At 36.4% G+C, this 17,747-nt stretch overlaps 1 protein-coding gene across 8 annotated transcripts in view; it reads left to right on the top strand.

The window, feature by feature from the left end:
* LOC149792929 (beta-1,4-galactosyltransferase 4-like) overlaps positions 1–17,747 on the top strand; it is a 97,575-nt gene that overhangs the window by 59,803 nt on the left and 20,025 nt on the right. The window contains exons 1-2 of one of the 8 annotated variants that reach the window (XM_089966765.1): positions 13,379–13,528; positions 14,071–14,478. The exons of 5 other annotated variants lie outside the window; for them this stretch is intronic. The gene's annotated coding sequence lies outside the window, so the exon portion shown is untranslated. Of the gene's footprint in view, positions 1–13,378; positions 13,529–14,070; positions 14,479–17,747 lie in introns of those variants that run through there. 2 more of the 8 variants (XM_089966766.1, XM_089966769.1) reach the window with 2 other exon arrangements.

Below are 17,747 nucleotides of genomic sequence, written 5' to 3'. Positions count from 1 at the left end.
GGAATATCACTGTAAGGAATACGCACAACTCAAGGGTGCAGAATCGAATCATATTATCAGATTGACCCGGATCAGCATTCATGGTGTGTTCTTAGAAGCAATGCACTTCACTGGTCGGCATTAAATATGCCGTTTCCTATGCTTTAAACCACCAATGGTCGGCATTAAATATTGAATCTGCATGGATTCTTAGGCCGTAAAACACAGATTGTCGGCGTTAAATATTGAATCTGGATGGATTCCTCGGCCGTAAAACACAGATGATCGGCTTTAAAGATTGAATCTCCATGGATTCCTACGCCGTAAAACACCGATGTTCGGCATTAAATATTGAATCTGCTTGGATTCCTAGGCCGGAAAACACAGATGGTAGGCATTAAATATCGAACCTGCGTAGATTCCGAGGCCGTAAAACACAGATGGTTGGCATTAAATATTGAATCTGCATGGATTCCTAGGACGTAAGACACCAATGATCGGTATTAAATATTGAATCGGCATGGATTCCTGTGCCATAAAACACCAATGATCGGCATTGAATGTTGAATCTGCATGGATTCCTGGACCGTATAACACCAATGGTCGACATTAAATATTGAATCTGCATGGATTCCTAGGCCGTAAAACACAGATGGTCGGCATTAAATATTGAATCTGCATGGATTCCTAGGCCGTAAAACACAGATGGTCGGCATTAAAAATTGAATCTGCATGGATCCCTAGGTCGTAAAACACATATGGTCGACATTTAATATTAAATCTGCTTGGATTCCTAGGCCGTAAAACCCAGATGGTCGGCATTAAATATTGAATCTCTATGGATTCCTTTCCGTAAAACACCAATGTTCAGCATTAAATATTGAATCTGCATGGATTCCTAGGCCATATAACAGCAATGGTCGGCATTAAGTATTGAATCTGCATGGATTCCTAGGCCGTACAAGACCAATGGCCGGCATTAAACATTGAATCTGCATGGATTCCTAGGCGGTAAAACACAGATGGTCGGCATTAAGTATTGAATCTGCATGGATTCCTAGGCCGTAAAACACAGATGGTCGGCATTCAATATTGATCTGCATGGATTCCGAGGCTGTAAAGCGCAGATTGTCGGCATTAAATATTGAGTCTGCATGGATTACGAGGCCGTAAAAAGAAACGATGGTCGGCATTAAATATTGAATCTGCTTGGATTACGAGGTCCTAAAACACCGATGGTCGGTATGGTCGGCATTAAGGTGGGCTGTACAGTTTCGTATTTTGCATAGGGTTAGGAAATTAAAGAAAAAGAATTTACCCGGCTTTCCTCACTGGTTATACTGGCTTATTAAAAAGACCTTGTATATCTTAGGTATAATTCAAAGAACCTTTAATTCACTTTATTTTGGTATATGATTGATGGGTGTAATATGGGTTATAGAGTATACAGCTTGGCCTTACTCCAAATGTGCACCTTTCAAAAAAGTGCTAGCTCCATTTGGTCATTTTCACTTCCTGAACTTCAGAGGTAAATTGTATAAAAAAGAGCCGATAATTTTTTTTAATATTTTATATATTTAGTAATTCATTCATGGCACTTTCAGAAGCTGGTATTGTCTAGTCTGGCAGAATTGATTTTCCCTATTTTAATAGCTGCTATGGACAGTGTACTTTAGGCTAATTCAGACTCATTTTTTTAGCACAAGGGAGCAGTGTGTTTAAATCATGTACAATTCCCAAAGTACAATATCCAAAGAAATATCATCCACATTACATTAATGTAGCATAGAGGCATGCCACCATTCTCTCCACTGTGCATGTTTTAAATGCAAACAACTTCACCTTACATACGTCACTCTCTCAAAAGTACATATTAACTGGTGAGCACCCCCTAAATATTGAATCTGCATGTATTCCTAGGTCGTAAAATACCGATGGTCGGCATTAAATATTGAATCTGCATGGATTCCGATGCCGTAAAACACAAAATGAATCATACAGACAATTATTTGTTGTTGTCGTCACGACTCTACAGCTAATACGGCAGAAAGGTAGACTTTTAAATTTTGAATGACTCACGAGCCCCCAGTCAGCATTGCCGACAGCCCAAGTAGATGAACAACTCGTGGTGAAATATCCAACAATTTTAATCAATAATAATAACACATAAAACTATTAAAGGCATTTCTGGATATAAACCTTCCAATTACACTTCACTCATGAATAAATACATGAATTGGGCATGTTAACAAATGCCTTCTTTATTTCATCATATGAGAATTAACATCCTAGTGTGAGAGTCTCGTTTAAGTGAGTAGGCCCTTGAACTCATCTGTAGTCGTTCTTTCTTCCTGCACTGTTCCTGTGCTGCTTTTTATACTACATATAAAACCAGTTATAACGCGATGTTCGAGTCCTAAGAATAACATCGCGATATAAGAATATCGCGTTAAAAAAATTCAAAACCTTCCCCATAGAAATGTGCATTGAAATTCCAGTGTCATCAGTTTTAACTAACCTCTTGCTCACATATCGTTCGTTTTGTTTGCCGGGTTTCATCAGACATCGAATATACTTCAGTTTTGAATTGTATACATACCAATATGGCGGAAACGGTACATGGTGAGGTTAAGGCAACATTAAACGCAGTGCTGGGTTTAATAATCTGCTAGGGATACGAATAATCAGCTTTTCCAAGAGCATATTGGATGTTAAAAAGAGAGGTCGTCTTAAATTAAAAATGAGAGCCATGCTGCCATCTCGTTATAAGCGGAATCGCTTATAACGAATATCGTTATAACGGGTTTTACCTGTATTTGACCTTCTCCTGCACCCTTCCTGTGCTACTCTTTGTACTCCTCCCTTCCGTACCCCTTCTGTACTATTCTCGTACTTCGTCCTTAACACTCTTGAGACCTTAGTGCCGTCTCTTCCTGTATAAAATATAAGGGACGTATATCGTAATCTACCAATCTCTCACGGACTTCTTATCAGACGAATAGCGAACACTTTACCAGGCCCTCTTCTGACACAGCAATCTACCGTTGTTACGGTAATCGTTCACATTGCCTCTGACCTACGAATTTTATAATGATACATAGAAATACGTAAATACATATGCATGCAAAACCACTCTGTCTACTAAGCATAATTCTTTGTGTACATACTGATAAATGCAAATACACATCCCAAGTAAATTTTCTAATAGATTCAAATATACACGAGGAGGTATTATTCTCTAATAATTCTATGATATGTTATGTGTCATAATAAAATAGCTATACGTTATAATACACAATCTATTAAATTCCTATTTCACAAATCAAAACAAATATTCGGCTGTGATGTTTCCTACCTGTTGAAGCTCTCTATTTCTTACCCAGTTCAATTCCTCTTTCCCTTTCTTTACTTTTTTTGGGGGGCACCAGACAGATGCCCCCCCCCCCCCATAGCCAAAGAGTAAATGTGTTTATGTGTTACTGATTTCCCCCGATATGTTGCAATGTGTTTTTATATAATAGAATTTTGTTAAAAAATTTAATGAATTTTTGACGGGGTATTTTAAACTCCCTAGTGTATTCTATAGGTTTGTTCTTCCGAGTAGGCTTTTATCACCTAACTCGGAGTCCCGCTCCTATTTTTATTTTGTGACCTTGGCTAGAGGTCCCTATATCCCGTGTCTGCTGTAGGTGTTTATGCAATATGTTTGTTTGTGCTATAAATGTTTTCGTGTAGGGATAGCTTTATGTCGTATCATACCTAGTTCTCTTATGATCCTCATAAACGGATCTTATAAATTTATTCAAAGGTTAATTTAATACATTTTGGAATTTAGGCGAAGTGGCGGTGCGTTACATTTTATTCAAAAGAAAATACTGTTAGTTTTTTGATGTGTGCTATATATGAGTCGCTGTTCGCAGATTTTGTATAAATTTATCCGAATTCGAGAGAGCTCCGTATTTTCTTTAATATTGTATACTTCACTCCCTCGAAAGGTTACTTCTATTTACTTCTTTATTTCCGAAATCAAAAGTCTTCCAGAATATGATTTTATAGAGAGGAAAACAATAATTAAAAGAAGGAGGAGGGGGGCGGCCGGTGCGAGTGGCAAAGTCCTTTTAAGGTAACTATCCCATGGATAGTTTTCATTGCACTCGTCCCTCCGCCTTAAGTCCCAATAATTATCACCTCACCACAGGCCCTCATTGTTTTTATAATGTAATTACTAATTTTTATAATGTAATTACTAATTCCATACAATGTCCTTTTTGTGAATTTACCATCTAAATATAAAATATTTTGTTTCACATACACATTAGTTTTCTTAATTTCATTTATAATTTTTATACGGTCTTCGAGTGTTTTTTTACATTGTAACATAGCATGAGTTTTAGAAGAAAAAAAACTATTTTACACAGTGGACATTTCGGCGGTACTTGGACCATGCAGCCTCTCCTGTCAACCATGCATTATGCATGTATTTGAAGCAGAGGCTTTGAATTTTCAACGATCCTAATTTTTTCCATTTGCCCCATGCCCTATCCCAATTAACATATATATTTTCTTTTTCTATTGTGCTCATTATATTTTTGGTGATTTCTTCCCTAATCCAATTATATGTTAGATTTTCTTCTGTTTCCCATAGTTCCTTTTTGTCTCTATATTTTAAAATTAGCTCTTTAGTACTCCTATATTTCCTTAGGATTTCTAACTGTTTAATTAATTTATTATTTCTATACATATCGTTTCTATTTCTCATTGAGAATCCATAATGGTATATGTAGATACCTTCCCATTGTCTCTCAGGCTCTGCTCTTATTCTCTTAAATCTATTTAACATATTTGCTTATTTTATTAAAATGGAGCTGGGGAGTCCTAACCCCCGCCCCCTTTCTTTAGCCTTATACAATATTTCTTTCCTTATATAATGTAGCTTAAAATCCCATATGTAATCTAGTATAGTTTTATCTATTATGTCTAAAATTTTATTACTTATATCAATAGATTTTAAAATATAATTCATATGTACATACATATACGTTTTCGCTACTTGCGTTCTTTCCATTAAACATAACGGTGTTAGAGCCCAGGTTTTCACATTTAGTTCAGTTGCTTCTTTTATCTTTTTACAGTTTTCCTTTTCTGCGTTTTCTCCAAAATAAACCCCTAGCGCCTTGACCTGCTTTTTAATTAGATGTGGGGGCAACGCCGAGTGATTGCCTTTCCAGTTCCCTATTTTAAGTATCTCAGTTTTTTCATGATTAATCCGTGATCCTGACGCTTTACTAAATTTTTCAAATTCTTTAGTCAGGTGCTTAAAGGAATTTGCATCCTTTATAAAGTTAGTGCAATCATCAGCATGTTGTAACATCTTGACTTCTTCTTTTATGTTCGGTATTTTTATACCTTCAATATCTTTGTTTAGTTGGATACTTCTATTTAAAATTTCAATGGCTATTACGTATAATAGCATAGATAGTGGGCATCCCTGCCTCACTGATCTTTTAATTTCGAATTTACCTCTTTTGGCTCCATTTTACCTGTACTCTTGAAGTTATTTTGTTGTACAGGATTTTAGTCCATTTTTGGAAGTTATTTCCAAAACCAAATTTTTCTAGCACTTTTTGTACATAGTTATATTCTAATCTGTCAAAAGCTTTTTCTTGGTCAAAAAGTACCATGGCAGCTTTTTGTCCGGTATCGTTTATGTGTTCTATAATACTTCTAATACTTAAAATGTTATGTTGTACATCCCTCCCTTTTGGCCCACACGTTTGATTTATATTTATTATATTTCCCATTCCTTTTTTATCCTATTTGCTAAAATTTTACTAAGTATTTTGTAGTCAGTATTTAGGAGGGAGATGGGCCTCCAGTTTTTAAGCTCTTTCCTATCACCCTTCCCTTTGTATATTAGTGTTGTTATTCCCTCCCTGATACTCTCTGTCATAACATTATTTCTTAATAATATGTTGTTATATAACCATTCTAGGATTGGCGACAGCTCACCGCAGAATTTCGTATAGAAATCCGTGGTGAGTCCATCTCCTCCTGGAGATTTCCCTTTTGTAAGGTCCCGGATACTTTCTATTATTTCATCTTGTGAGATAAATCCATTGCATAAGACTTTATGTTCTGACGGGATTTTCTCACATTCAATATCTTTTAAATAATCGTCTATTTCTTTGTCTTCTATTTTTTGTGATGTGTATAGTTGGGTATAATAATCCCCTATATGCTTTAAAATTTCATTTTTATCAACTGTTGTTTTGTCTCCATTGGTTTTTAAAGCATCCATTACTTTCTCCCCCCCCCCTTCTAATTTCCTGTCGCTTGTATAGCCCTCTCGCTTTCTTATATATCTGTGTAAACTTCCCAGCTCTTATTTCGTAACCCCTTATTTTTTCCTCTTCTATATTATTTGATCTATCCTTGAGTTTGTTCTCGAATTCTATTAAATTATCTTTTTTAAGTTGCAATTCGATGGCCTCTTTTTTCTAGTTTTAGTTTCATGCTCCTTTTTTGTGCAGATTTGATTGCTATATTTTTTATTTTAATTTTCAAATCATCCCATTCTTTAATTATGTCCATATTTCCATTTTCTATCATGTTATTTATTAATTTTTTAATCTCTAAAATAAAATTTGGATCCTCTAATATTTTATTGTTTAGTTTCCAAGTCCCTTTTCCCCATTTGTTTTCATTTGGCACAGTTATTTTCATATATATCAGTTTGTGATCTGAGATCTTAAAATTTATTATTTTTGCTTCTTTATAATTATTTTCTTTGTAGTTAGTACATAGAAATTTATCTATCCTACTCCCTTTATTTTGTTTGCATTCAAAAGTATACTCTTTTCTTAATAAATTTAATTCTCGATAAATATCCGTAAGTTTATGAGCGTTAACAAAGTCCCTCATTATTAGTTTACATTTCAGGTCATTAGTGGTTAACTCCCCTTCTCTGTCTATATTGTCTCCTACCCAATTGTAGTCTCCCCCTATTTTACATTTTCCATGTTGTGTTGTTCTAAATATTTAGATAGATTTTTTTATAAAGCTATGTTTTTTATAGTTATTTGCTGGTACATAAATATTAATGAAATGTATTTTTCCAAATCTTATATGAATCATCCTTCCTTTAAAATCATTCCCATCATTTATCCTTTCCCAACTATAACCCGGTTTAGTTTTAATTAAAATGGCCCCTCCACCCCCACCCCCCTTTTATATCATTTCCTTCATAGTCGTTTTTAATTAAAATCCCATTTAAATAACTCTCGCAATATGCTTTTATCTCATCAGTAAACCCATTGTGAGTTTCCTGAAAGAACAAAATGTCATATTCTAGGTTTGGACTAAATTTGGCAATTTTTTCCTTGTTTATTCCATTTACATTAATTGATAAGACTTGAAAGTTCATTCCTTCCATTTTTCCACTTCTCCAGGGTGTCGCAATATGGTTTTTCTATTTTAATTTGTATGTGATTTGTTTTGGGTTTGGTTATTTTATTTATATTTGAACATTTCAGGTGGGGGTACTAGCCCCCCCCCCCCCCACTGCTGTTTGTGTCGTTCGGTGACGTTTCTATTGTCTTATTTTCCGTCTGGTTTTGTAGTGTTTTCCGTTATTTCAGTCTCTTGGTTTGTTGTCTCGGTCCTTATCGTGCTCGTCGTCTCTTCCATGCTCTCATATTCAGATTATGTCTGTATTTCTTTCATCGTCTTCATCGTCTTCATTTTTTTCCATTTCATTCTCTGTCCCACTTTCGTCACTTGCTGTTTCCCTCTTTTTCTTTTGTGCCTGGTTTGTTTTCCTTACTTCCCGTTCTCCATGTGATTTTATATCTGTCTTGTCTATTTCTCTTTCATCTTCTTTTTCCTGGGGCGATTCTATCCCGCTTTCAGCCTTTCTTTTCTGTCTGTGTCTTCTTGGAATTGGAGTAAATGTCAGTGGTGTTAAGGGTTCTACTCCGGTTAGGTCTTTTTCTTCTTCTTCCTGTATTTCTTCATTTTTCTAATCTTTTGAATGTATTTTTAACCGTGATCCCTTCCTTCGCTGGTGTTGCTGTTGCCCCTGTTCTATTTGGACTTATAATTTGTTGCCACTCTGGGATTGATTGTAAATCTTGAATTTCTGTGACATCAATTTCCGGAAGCGTTATGTCTGTTTCTTCCGCTTCGTTTCCTTTTTTTCTTCCTTATTTGTTTTATCATATCCAGTATTTCTTTCTGTTGTTGCCAAAGTTGCTGTTGTTTTTGTTGTTGTTGTTGTTGCTGTTGTGCCATGTTTCCTGAAGTGTTCTTGGGTGATGCTGCCATAATGGCGTAGGTATTTGTTTCTATGGTTTTGTCAGCTTGTGGTCCCTGGTCTGGACAGTCTCGTGGCCCATGGCCGGTCTGCTGGCATCTGGGACAACTTCTGTCGTTCTCCGATCCCTTATACCAGGTTTTAAGCTTGAAACCTAGTACGTAAAAGAAAATCGGGATTTTTTTGCGTCTTCTTTATTTACGTATATTGTTCTGTTGTCCGATTTTATTGGAGCAAAGCCCCACACCGTCGCCATCTTGTGGGTTTCTATTTTCACCCTGAATTTTTTTTTCTACCTTCTGTTTTAGTTCTTCATTATCCACTTCTAATGGAAGCCCCATTACTTGGATTTCCGCGAGCTTCGGCTCTGTGTGTCTGATGAAGGGTTCAGTGGACGTCACCGTAGCTTTTATCCCCTTTATTTCCATTTCTCCAGAGTCCAGTAGGGGTATTTGGTCCTTATGACGTACTTGTTTATTCCTGCATGTTGTAGTCCGTCAATCTTTCCTATGTTGACTCCCATTGTATGGAGCGCCGTTAACACTTCTTCCTGTTTGGGCGCTGTGGGTACCATTCCAAAATCTAAGGTTTAGCAACCTGCTGGATGGCTAACAATAAGCTTGTTTTCTGCTACTCTTGTATGGACAAATTTTCCAAGCTTTGGTCCTTTCTGTGCTGTGTTTACTGGCATGGTATCTTTATCCATTTTTTGGGAATTGTAATGTGAGCAGATTTCACTAAGGTGGGTCTCACACCACTATTATTTGGATAGCTACAAATCTATAGGTTATTGGTGATTATGGAGGCGGTGATGCCTATCAATAGGGATTATCAGAATGTTATTTGAACACTTATTGATACAAATTACATATTTTACGTAGGCAAAGCAAGTCATATATATGAAAAATACAAAATATAGGATGCCTACTAGCCTCAAACTGGATACTAGTACGCAAAAAAGGTTGGTAGAAAATACTAAACATATAATGCAAACAAAATGTGAATAAATATAAATATCTCTCACTATAACTCTTGTCCACTGGTACACTGTTGCTAATCCGTTTGCTTTGTTCTCGCCATTGCTAAAACAGACTGTACTTCTCAACAAGGAGTGTACGAGTCTCTTGCTCGGAGTGGCCTTTCTCCCCCAGAATTCATTTTGACAGTTCTTTGTATCCTCCATACTTCCCAAAACGTCACTGATTAATTTCACACAGGTATGCCTAGATATTACATTGCCCCCATGCCTGTCTGAAACATTAGAGCCTCCTACTGGTAGATTTTAAAACTCCTCTAATTCCGATTCGTTGGTACGCCTAGTTTGATGTTCGGTAGCGCTTGGCTAAATCTTTCACATGTAGCTGTGAACGCAGAAATCTGGCCTTCCTAGTGACACAAACAGCTTAATCCATTTGAAGAGACTAGCCAACTCAACCGTCTAATTACTGAATAAACACATAGCCAGTCATCCTCTGTTGGGTTCACACCCTATCATAAACCATATGTAACCCTTTTACCAGCAAGAACTTAAAATCACGGCTATAAAGATGGAAAAATTCTGACTCTATTTCATCACAGCTGTTTTGTTTTTAACTTGGAAGTTTTGGATATTTTTGAGAGTTCGTGCGATATTCTCAGTGTACTTGTTTTGCTGAAATATTCACCAATAATTTTCAGTCCCCAGATGTTCAAATATTCTTAAACATTTGCGTGACAGAAAGGTCCGTTATTTGCGTGATCAGTTTGATCTTGTTTGATCTGTCTAGCAATAACGATATTTTATAGTCGCAGCTGGTTCTAATAATATGTTTGTTGATTTAATTTCGGGTGCATAGCTGAAACATTTATGTCGCAAGCTTAAAAAAGTCCTTTTGACTGTCATTGTTATTTCTTTTCCCCACAGAACAGTATCCCACTAGTAACAAAGTCCCCGACAAGCTCCCTCCCCTCCCCCTCCCCGTTCAGAAGTGAGTTATTTTAAAATCGCATATTGTATTTTCTTAACATAGCAACCAGTTTTTTTTTTACTGAAATAAGGAACATAAAACGTGTCATATTTATCCCTGAGATATCACTAATTACTTTTACAGTTTTGAACATGAATGGTTTAGATCAGATCCACGAAAGTCAAAGGGTTAACTGTTTGCTTATTCTTCTAACACTAGTATACGGAAGAAATCGAATCTGTTTTGCCATCATTTTTGTTCTTAATTTCATTACAAATGAATGAAAATAAACATTATCGTTATATTTGTCTTTCACATAATGTAACGGTTTTAAATGTTCAAAGACTTCTAACTTCCCCAAAATTAATGTGATCGCACACACAATACTGCTACAAGACATGTTGTGTAAGCATAGCATGCTACAAGGCGTGTTGTGTAAGCAATGCATGCTACAAGGCATGTTGTGTAAGCAAGGCATGCTACAATGCGTGTTGTGTAAGCAAGGCATGCTACAAGGTATGTTGTGTAAGCAAGTAATGCTACAAGGCGTGTTGTGTAAGCAAGGCATTATATAAGGCATGTTTTGTAAGCAAGGCATGATACAAGGCATGTTGTGTATGCAAGGCATGATACAAGTCATGTTGTGTATGCAAGGCATGCTACAAGGCATGTTGTGTAAACAAGGCATGCTACAAGGCATGTTGTGTAAGCAAGGCATGCTGCAAGGCATGTTTTGTAAGCAAGGCATGATACAAGACATTTTGTGTATGCAAGGCATTATATAAGGCATGTTTTGTAAGCAAGGCATGCTACAAGGCATGTTGTGTAAGCAAGGCATGCTACAAGGCATGTTGTGTAAGCAAGGCATGCTACAAGGCATGTTGTGTAAGCAAGGCCTGCTACAATGCGTGTTGTGTAAGCAAGGCATGATGCAAGGCATGTTGTGTAAGCAAGGCATGAAACAAGGCATGTTGTGTATGCAAGGCATGCAACAAGGCGTGTTGTATAAGCAAGACATGCTACAAGGTATGTTGTGTAAGCAAGTAATGCTACAAGGCGTGTTGTGTAAGCAAGGCGTGATACAAGGTATGTTATGTAAGCAAGGCGTGCTACAAGGCGTGTTGTGTAAGCAATGCATGATACAAGGCATGTTGTGTATCCAAGGCATGCTACAAGGCATGTTGTGTATGCAAGGCATGCTACAAGGTATGTTGTGTAAGCAAGTAATGCTACAAGGCGTGTTGTATAAGCAAGGCATGATATAAGGCATGTTTTGTAAGCAAGGCATGATACAAGGCATGTTGTGTATGCAAGGCATGATACAAATCATGTTGTGTATGCAAGGCATGCTACAAGGAATATTGTGTAAGTAAGTCATGCTACAAGGCATGTTGTGTAAGCAAGGCATGCTACAATGCGTGTTGCGTAAGCAAGGCATGATACAAGGCATGTTGTGTAAGCAAGGCGTGCTACAAGGCGTGTTGTGTAAGCACGGCATGATACAAGGATACAAGACATGTTGTGTATGCAAGGCATGCTACAAGGCATGCTGTGTATGCAAGGCATGCTACAAGGTATGTTGTGTAAGCAAGTAATCCTACAAGGCGTATTGTATAAGCAAGGCATGATACAAGGCATGTTGTGTAAGCAAGGCATGAAACAAGGCATGTTGTGTATGCAAGGCATGTTGTGTATGCAAGGCATGCTACAAGGCATATTGTGTATGCAAGGCATGCTACAAGGCATGTTGTATAAACAAGATCAACATAAGCATAAGTAGCTTATTTTCCTGCATAACATCAATGTCAGTGTAACATTATGTCAGAACATTATGCTTGATGGTATAAAAATAACAAAACAAGCTGCACACATTTTCATATTTGTTTTAATTTAGCGCTCTACACTTTATTTTCCATGTGGTTAGATTTTTAAAGAAAAATGGTTTTCCATGCTTTCCTAGCTATTTAAAAAAGACCTTTATTTGTTAGGCATTGTTAAAAGAACTTTTGCCATTATTTTGGTGTGCGATTGATGGGTGTAATTTGGGTTATAGAGCATACACCTTTGCTTCATTTCAGAAGTGCACCTATAAAAAAAAATCACCTTGCTAGCTCCGCTTGGATATTTTCACATTATATACTTAAAAGGTAAATTACAAATTTTAAAAAACGGGCCAGTAACTAATTTTTTTAACTTTCTGATAGAATTCTGATATAATTCATTACTTGCACTTTAAAAAGCGGTAATGTCTAATTTGGTAAGATTCGTTTTACTTATCTTAATAACTGCTGAATATAGTGTAATTTAGTCTAAATCAGGCTGATTTTTCGAACAAGTCTGATCAGCCATTTTCTTTGTCTATGTGCTTAGATCGTGTACAGTTTTCACAAGTACAATGTCTATAGAATTTTCAGTCAACCACAGTAAATGAAAGTAACAGAGATAAGTTAACGTTCTCTTCGTTGTGGAAACAACTTCACCTTGCACCTGTCCCTTTCTTGGAAGTACATAATACGTCTGTCTGTACAGTACACCCATAGTTCTAAGCCGTAGGCGAGCTACTTAGGCTGAGTAGAAAAGCTCCGTTTAAACCTGTAAGTATACTAAGTTTTACTTAATTTTTTGATCATTTAATCTCCTACGGAAGGAAATAAAGATGATGATAAACTCTTTCTAAGGTTATCCATTTTATTGTAGTTTTTACCTCTTTCAAGCGAGCAGATCGCCTACGACTAAGCCACGTAAGACAACACTGTCACTCAGAATAGTAAATATTTTCGGCCAGACATATATTCTACAGTGCCTGTGTAAATACATTATTCACTTCTTGTGGTCAGCTGAAAACAGATTTGTGCAACTTTTCACGATCAGTGTTAGCTGGTAAAATATGGGACGACTGTTCAAGGGGCACCGTTTTATACATTTTCAAAACTTTTATTTTGATTTTATTTCCATGTTCGATTCAAAAAGGCAAAAAAAAAATCATGGAATTAAGATCGTGTTTATTCGTACCAGGCCGACAGCGACTGATACAAGGCAAGTTAAACGTTCATAGGGGGTCTTCACGTTGTCAAGTGAAGCGTGTTAATGATTAATAGGGTCACATGACGCATGACTGCGTAGTCCGACATGCGTAGATCAGGTAGACTTGTACATGTTTTATCTTTAGTTTCTGTGCGAACAAATGTCGCTATGGATGTGCTTTTGAATGTACAATAATGTATTCACCTTGGAGTACAGCACCTTTAATCCTGAAGTTGTAAATCGTGGGGTTCATTTAGTGTGCTACAAGGTGAAACTTCATGCTCTTATTCTCTCTCTCTTTCTCTCTTTCTCTCTCTCTCTCTCTTTCTCTCTCTCTCTCTCTCTCTCTCTCTCTCTCTCTCTCTCTCTCTCTCTCTCTCTGATTGGATCCAGGAATATCGTTGGGGATGGGTTCGGCATATGCATACGTGTAGGCAACGGGTCTGTGGAATGGAGCCCCTGATGGGGATCCAGGGGGCGTAATGTTTTCAGAAGATAATTTTATTTTTAACCATCTAACTGTAAAGAAAACATTAGGAACCATTGTTTTGCGGTTCTTTTTGTTTTGTTGGATTTTTCTGGAGGTGTAAGGAGTTTCCTAGTTTATGGGCATGTATTTCCATTCGCGCGTTCATATTTATTACATATTTTAACACCCATAAAAGAAATCGAATAAAGTTAGGGTTCGTTGCTTACTAGGATATATAGGATATATAGCAAACTTAAAACGATTTTACATCTAGTCATACCTGCATGAATTTGATAGATGTCATACCTGCATGAATTTGATAGATGATTTATTTTTTTCAGGAATTGCAAGTGTACTATTCACATGGTTTTTAATTGTCGGTTAGAAGAGACGAAACTACAGCGTTGGTGAAATTTGAGTTGGTACTCGCCATTTGCATAGCTAATCAGACGTGGCGTACCTCGCAACCTGCATGTCCATAACATGAAAGGCCAAATAGTCACGTGATATCATTTATAGACCCTTTTCAGTGTTACTGTACCAAAAGATATCGAAAATATTAAATGAAAGTCGCATATCGTTTGTAAGAAAAAGAACACATTGTTATGAACATATTTATTCCGAAGAAATGAAAACGACCAGAAACCTGCCGTTGTCGTAGAAACCTGGAGAAATCCTGATTCATCAAGCAGAGAGCATATGTCGACGCGGTGGTCATGGTCACGTGATAAATACAAATATGGATGCATGTCAGTTATATCCTTATATTATTGACGAGAGAGAGAGAGAGAGAGATTGAGAATATGTATAGTACGTACGCTGTTTTTTTTTAAATATACAATATACCATGATATGTAAACATTTTGTTATTCAGACAAATCTGTATATATGATTATTCTCGCTATTTATCCAATCTTTTCAATATTGATTCTATTTTGGAATTTACCGAATATTTTTTCAAAGGAGCACGAATCATTTGATCTTTTGTCCTTTCAGTTTTATTTAGAAAATTATTTGCAGGTCTAATTCTGTATGAAATAGTTGTAGGTGTGTGATTTGGGTTTTTAACATATATGTGACAATGTTTCAGCTATATCACTACGATATATACAGTGTGCCAGTTTGTAGTATGTCTAGCATTGGGGCATCATGCCGCAGATATGTAGCATCATGTCCGACCCAGGGGCGGATTAAGGCTCACTGGTGCCCTAAGCACTGACAAATCTTGGTGCCCCCCTCCTTTCCACGTACACCTGGGAAGATAACCCTAGGGTGTACCATGATCAAGACACAGAACATTATGATCAATTTGCACTAGTTTTATCAAATTTTTTTACAAATCTTCATTCGTTTTTTTTTTTCTTTTCACCCTTTTCTCAACTTTGTGGTGACCCCTTTGGCCCTGGTGCCCTAAGCACGTGCTTAGTCTGCTTAATGGTTAATACGCCCCTGGTCCGACCAGTCACTTTATTCTGATACCAGGCCGACCAGTCCTAACACTAATGATGAGCAGCAAGCGCGGCATCTGCTAGAACCATTTTTGTGTCTGTTGTATGACTCGGTCGGGGTTTGACCCATGGACGTCCCGCCTCCGAGGCGGATGCTCTTACCATTTAGGACACCAGAGCGGTATAGATATGTGTAGGCATGGGTATTGTATATTAGAATCAATACTAACATCAAATGATGCTGTGTCATATTAAAGCCCAAGAAATTCAAGAATATTTACATGGAACCCAAACTTGATTCAGATATTATCAACATGCATCTATGAACCATCTTCATTTACAAAATCGTTTATATAGAAATTTCTTTTTTCATTCAGTTTTGTACAATACATTTAAATTTCCAAAAACTGAATGAAATAATCGCCTATATGTATGTTTGCAGGATTTATTCCTTTTTAACAGTAAACTTATTATACAACTTTATTTTTGTTGAAAATGTATTTTTTTCTTCAAACTTATTCAGGCATCTATTTAATTTTTTTAAGATTTTTTCCCCAAATAGGAAAATGTTTGTGTCTTTTTAATTGAAAGTGATTGTGTTTCTTGAATTAAGGTCAAAATAGATTATTGATATGTGAGATGCAGTGCTGATTTCGGTGACTTTTCTGAGCCAGCAGGAGTGAGTTGTGAGTGTTTATGACCATTAATAATAATATTAATAATAAAACCTGTTTACGAGTTTTGGGTTGTTTCCCATTAGACAGGTCGGTCAGGAGGGTTCTTAGGAGAATTAAGTTATTTCCCATTGGATGGATGAGGTCACATGAATAGGTATCTTGAAATATCTGATTGAGTTGTACGATGTCTTTTGGGATATATTGCAACATTGGAAGGTGTATATAAGGAGAGAACTGAGCAATCAGATTCATTACTATTTTGCATTAATTCCTTATTCTGGGTTTTGTTTCGTATGTTAAAATCAGGCTGCAGATGTGTTGGATATTTTGTTTAGATAATTTGAGAGGAGACATAAGTTACGATTATTCGTTGGAACTACAAAGTACTTTTTGGGCTAGAACATTATTCTGGAATTTTTGTGAATCATTCTAGACTGGACTTTGCGAGACATTCAGTCGGAAATCTGAGATTCAATAGGAACATTGGCCTTTTGGACCTGAATAGAACTTTATATTTTGGATTCAATTCATAATACTGTAAGTTTCTCTTATATTTTTATTTTATATCTTTGATAATGACATTATTTGTCAAGATTTACAAAACGTATTGATTTTGCTTCATTCTGTTACTTAGTTTATGACTATAGAATCGTGACAGAGTGCAGTGTCATATTTATTCCGTTACTTAAATTATGACTATGGAATCGGGACAGAGTGCAGTTCCATCTTCCTTCTGTTACTTAGTTTATGACTATAGAATCATGACAGAGTGCTTTGTCATATTCATTCTGTTACTTAGTTTATGATTATAGAACCATGACAGAGTGCAGTGCCATCTTCATTCTGTTACTTAGTTTATGACTATAGAATCATGACAGAGTGCCGTGTCATATTCTTTCTGTTACTTAGTATATGACTATAGAATCATGACAGAGTGCTGTGTCATATTCATTCTGTTACTCAGTTTATGACTATAGAATCATGACAGAGTGCAGTGTCATCTTCATTCTGTTACTTAGTTTATGACTATAGAATCATGACAGAGTGCCGTGTCATATTCTTTCTGTTACTTAGTTTATGGCTATTGAATCATGACAGAGTGCTGTGTCATATTCATTCTGTTACTTAGTTTATGACTATAGAATCGTGACAGAGTGCTGTGTCATCTTCATTCTGTTACTTAGTTTATGACTATAGAATCATGACAGAGTGCTGTGTCATATTCATTCTGTTACTTAGTTTATGACTATAGAATCGTGACAGAGTGCTGTGTCATATTCATTCTGTTACTTAGTTTATGGCTATTGAATCATGACAGAGTGCTGTGTCATATTCATTCTGTTACTTAGTTTATGACTATAGAATCATGACAGAGTGCTGTGTCATATTCATTCTGTTACTTAGTTTATGGCTATTGAATCATGACAGAGTGCTGTGTCATATTCATTCTGTTACTTAGTTTATGACTATAGAATCATGACAGAGTGCAGTGCCATCTTCATTCTGTTACTTAGTTTATGACTATAGAATCATGACAGAGTGCAGTGTCATATTCATTCTGTTACTTAGTTTATGACTATAGAATCGTGACAGAGTGCTGTGTCATATTCATTCTGTTACTTAGTTTATGGCTATTGAATCATGACAGAGTGCTGTGTCATATTCATTCTGTTACTTAGTTTATGACTATAGAATCATGACAGAGTGCCGTGTCATATTCTTTCTGTTACTTAGTTTATGGCTATTGAATCATGACAGAGTGCTGTGTCATATTCATTCTGTTACTTAGTTTATGACTATAGAATCGTGACAGAGTGCTGTGTCATCTTCATTCTGTTACTTAGTTTATGACTATAGAATCATGACAGAGTGCAATGTCATATTCATTCTGTT

The sequence above is a fragment of the Sinohyriopsis cumingii genome, chromosome 8, assembly GCF_028554795.1.
Source record: "Sinohyriopsis cumingii isolate HCF-2022 chromosome 8, ASM2855479v2, whole genome shotgun sequence".
NCBI classification, from domain to species: domain Eukaryota; kingdom Metazoa; phylum Mollusca; class Bivalvia; order Unionida; family Unionidae; genus Sinohyriopsis; species Sinohyriopsis cumingii.
This window is presented reverse-complemented; position numbering and strand designations above follow the sequence as displayed.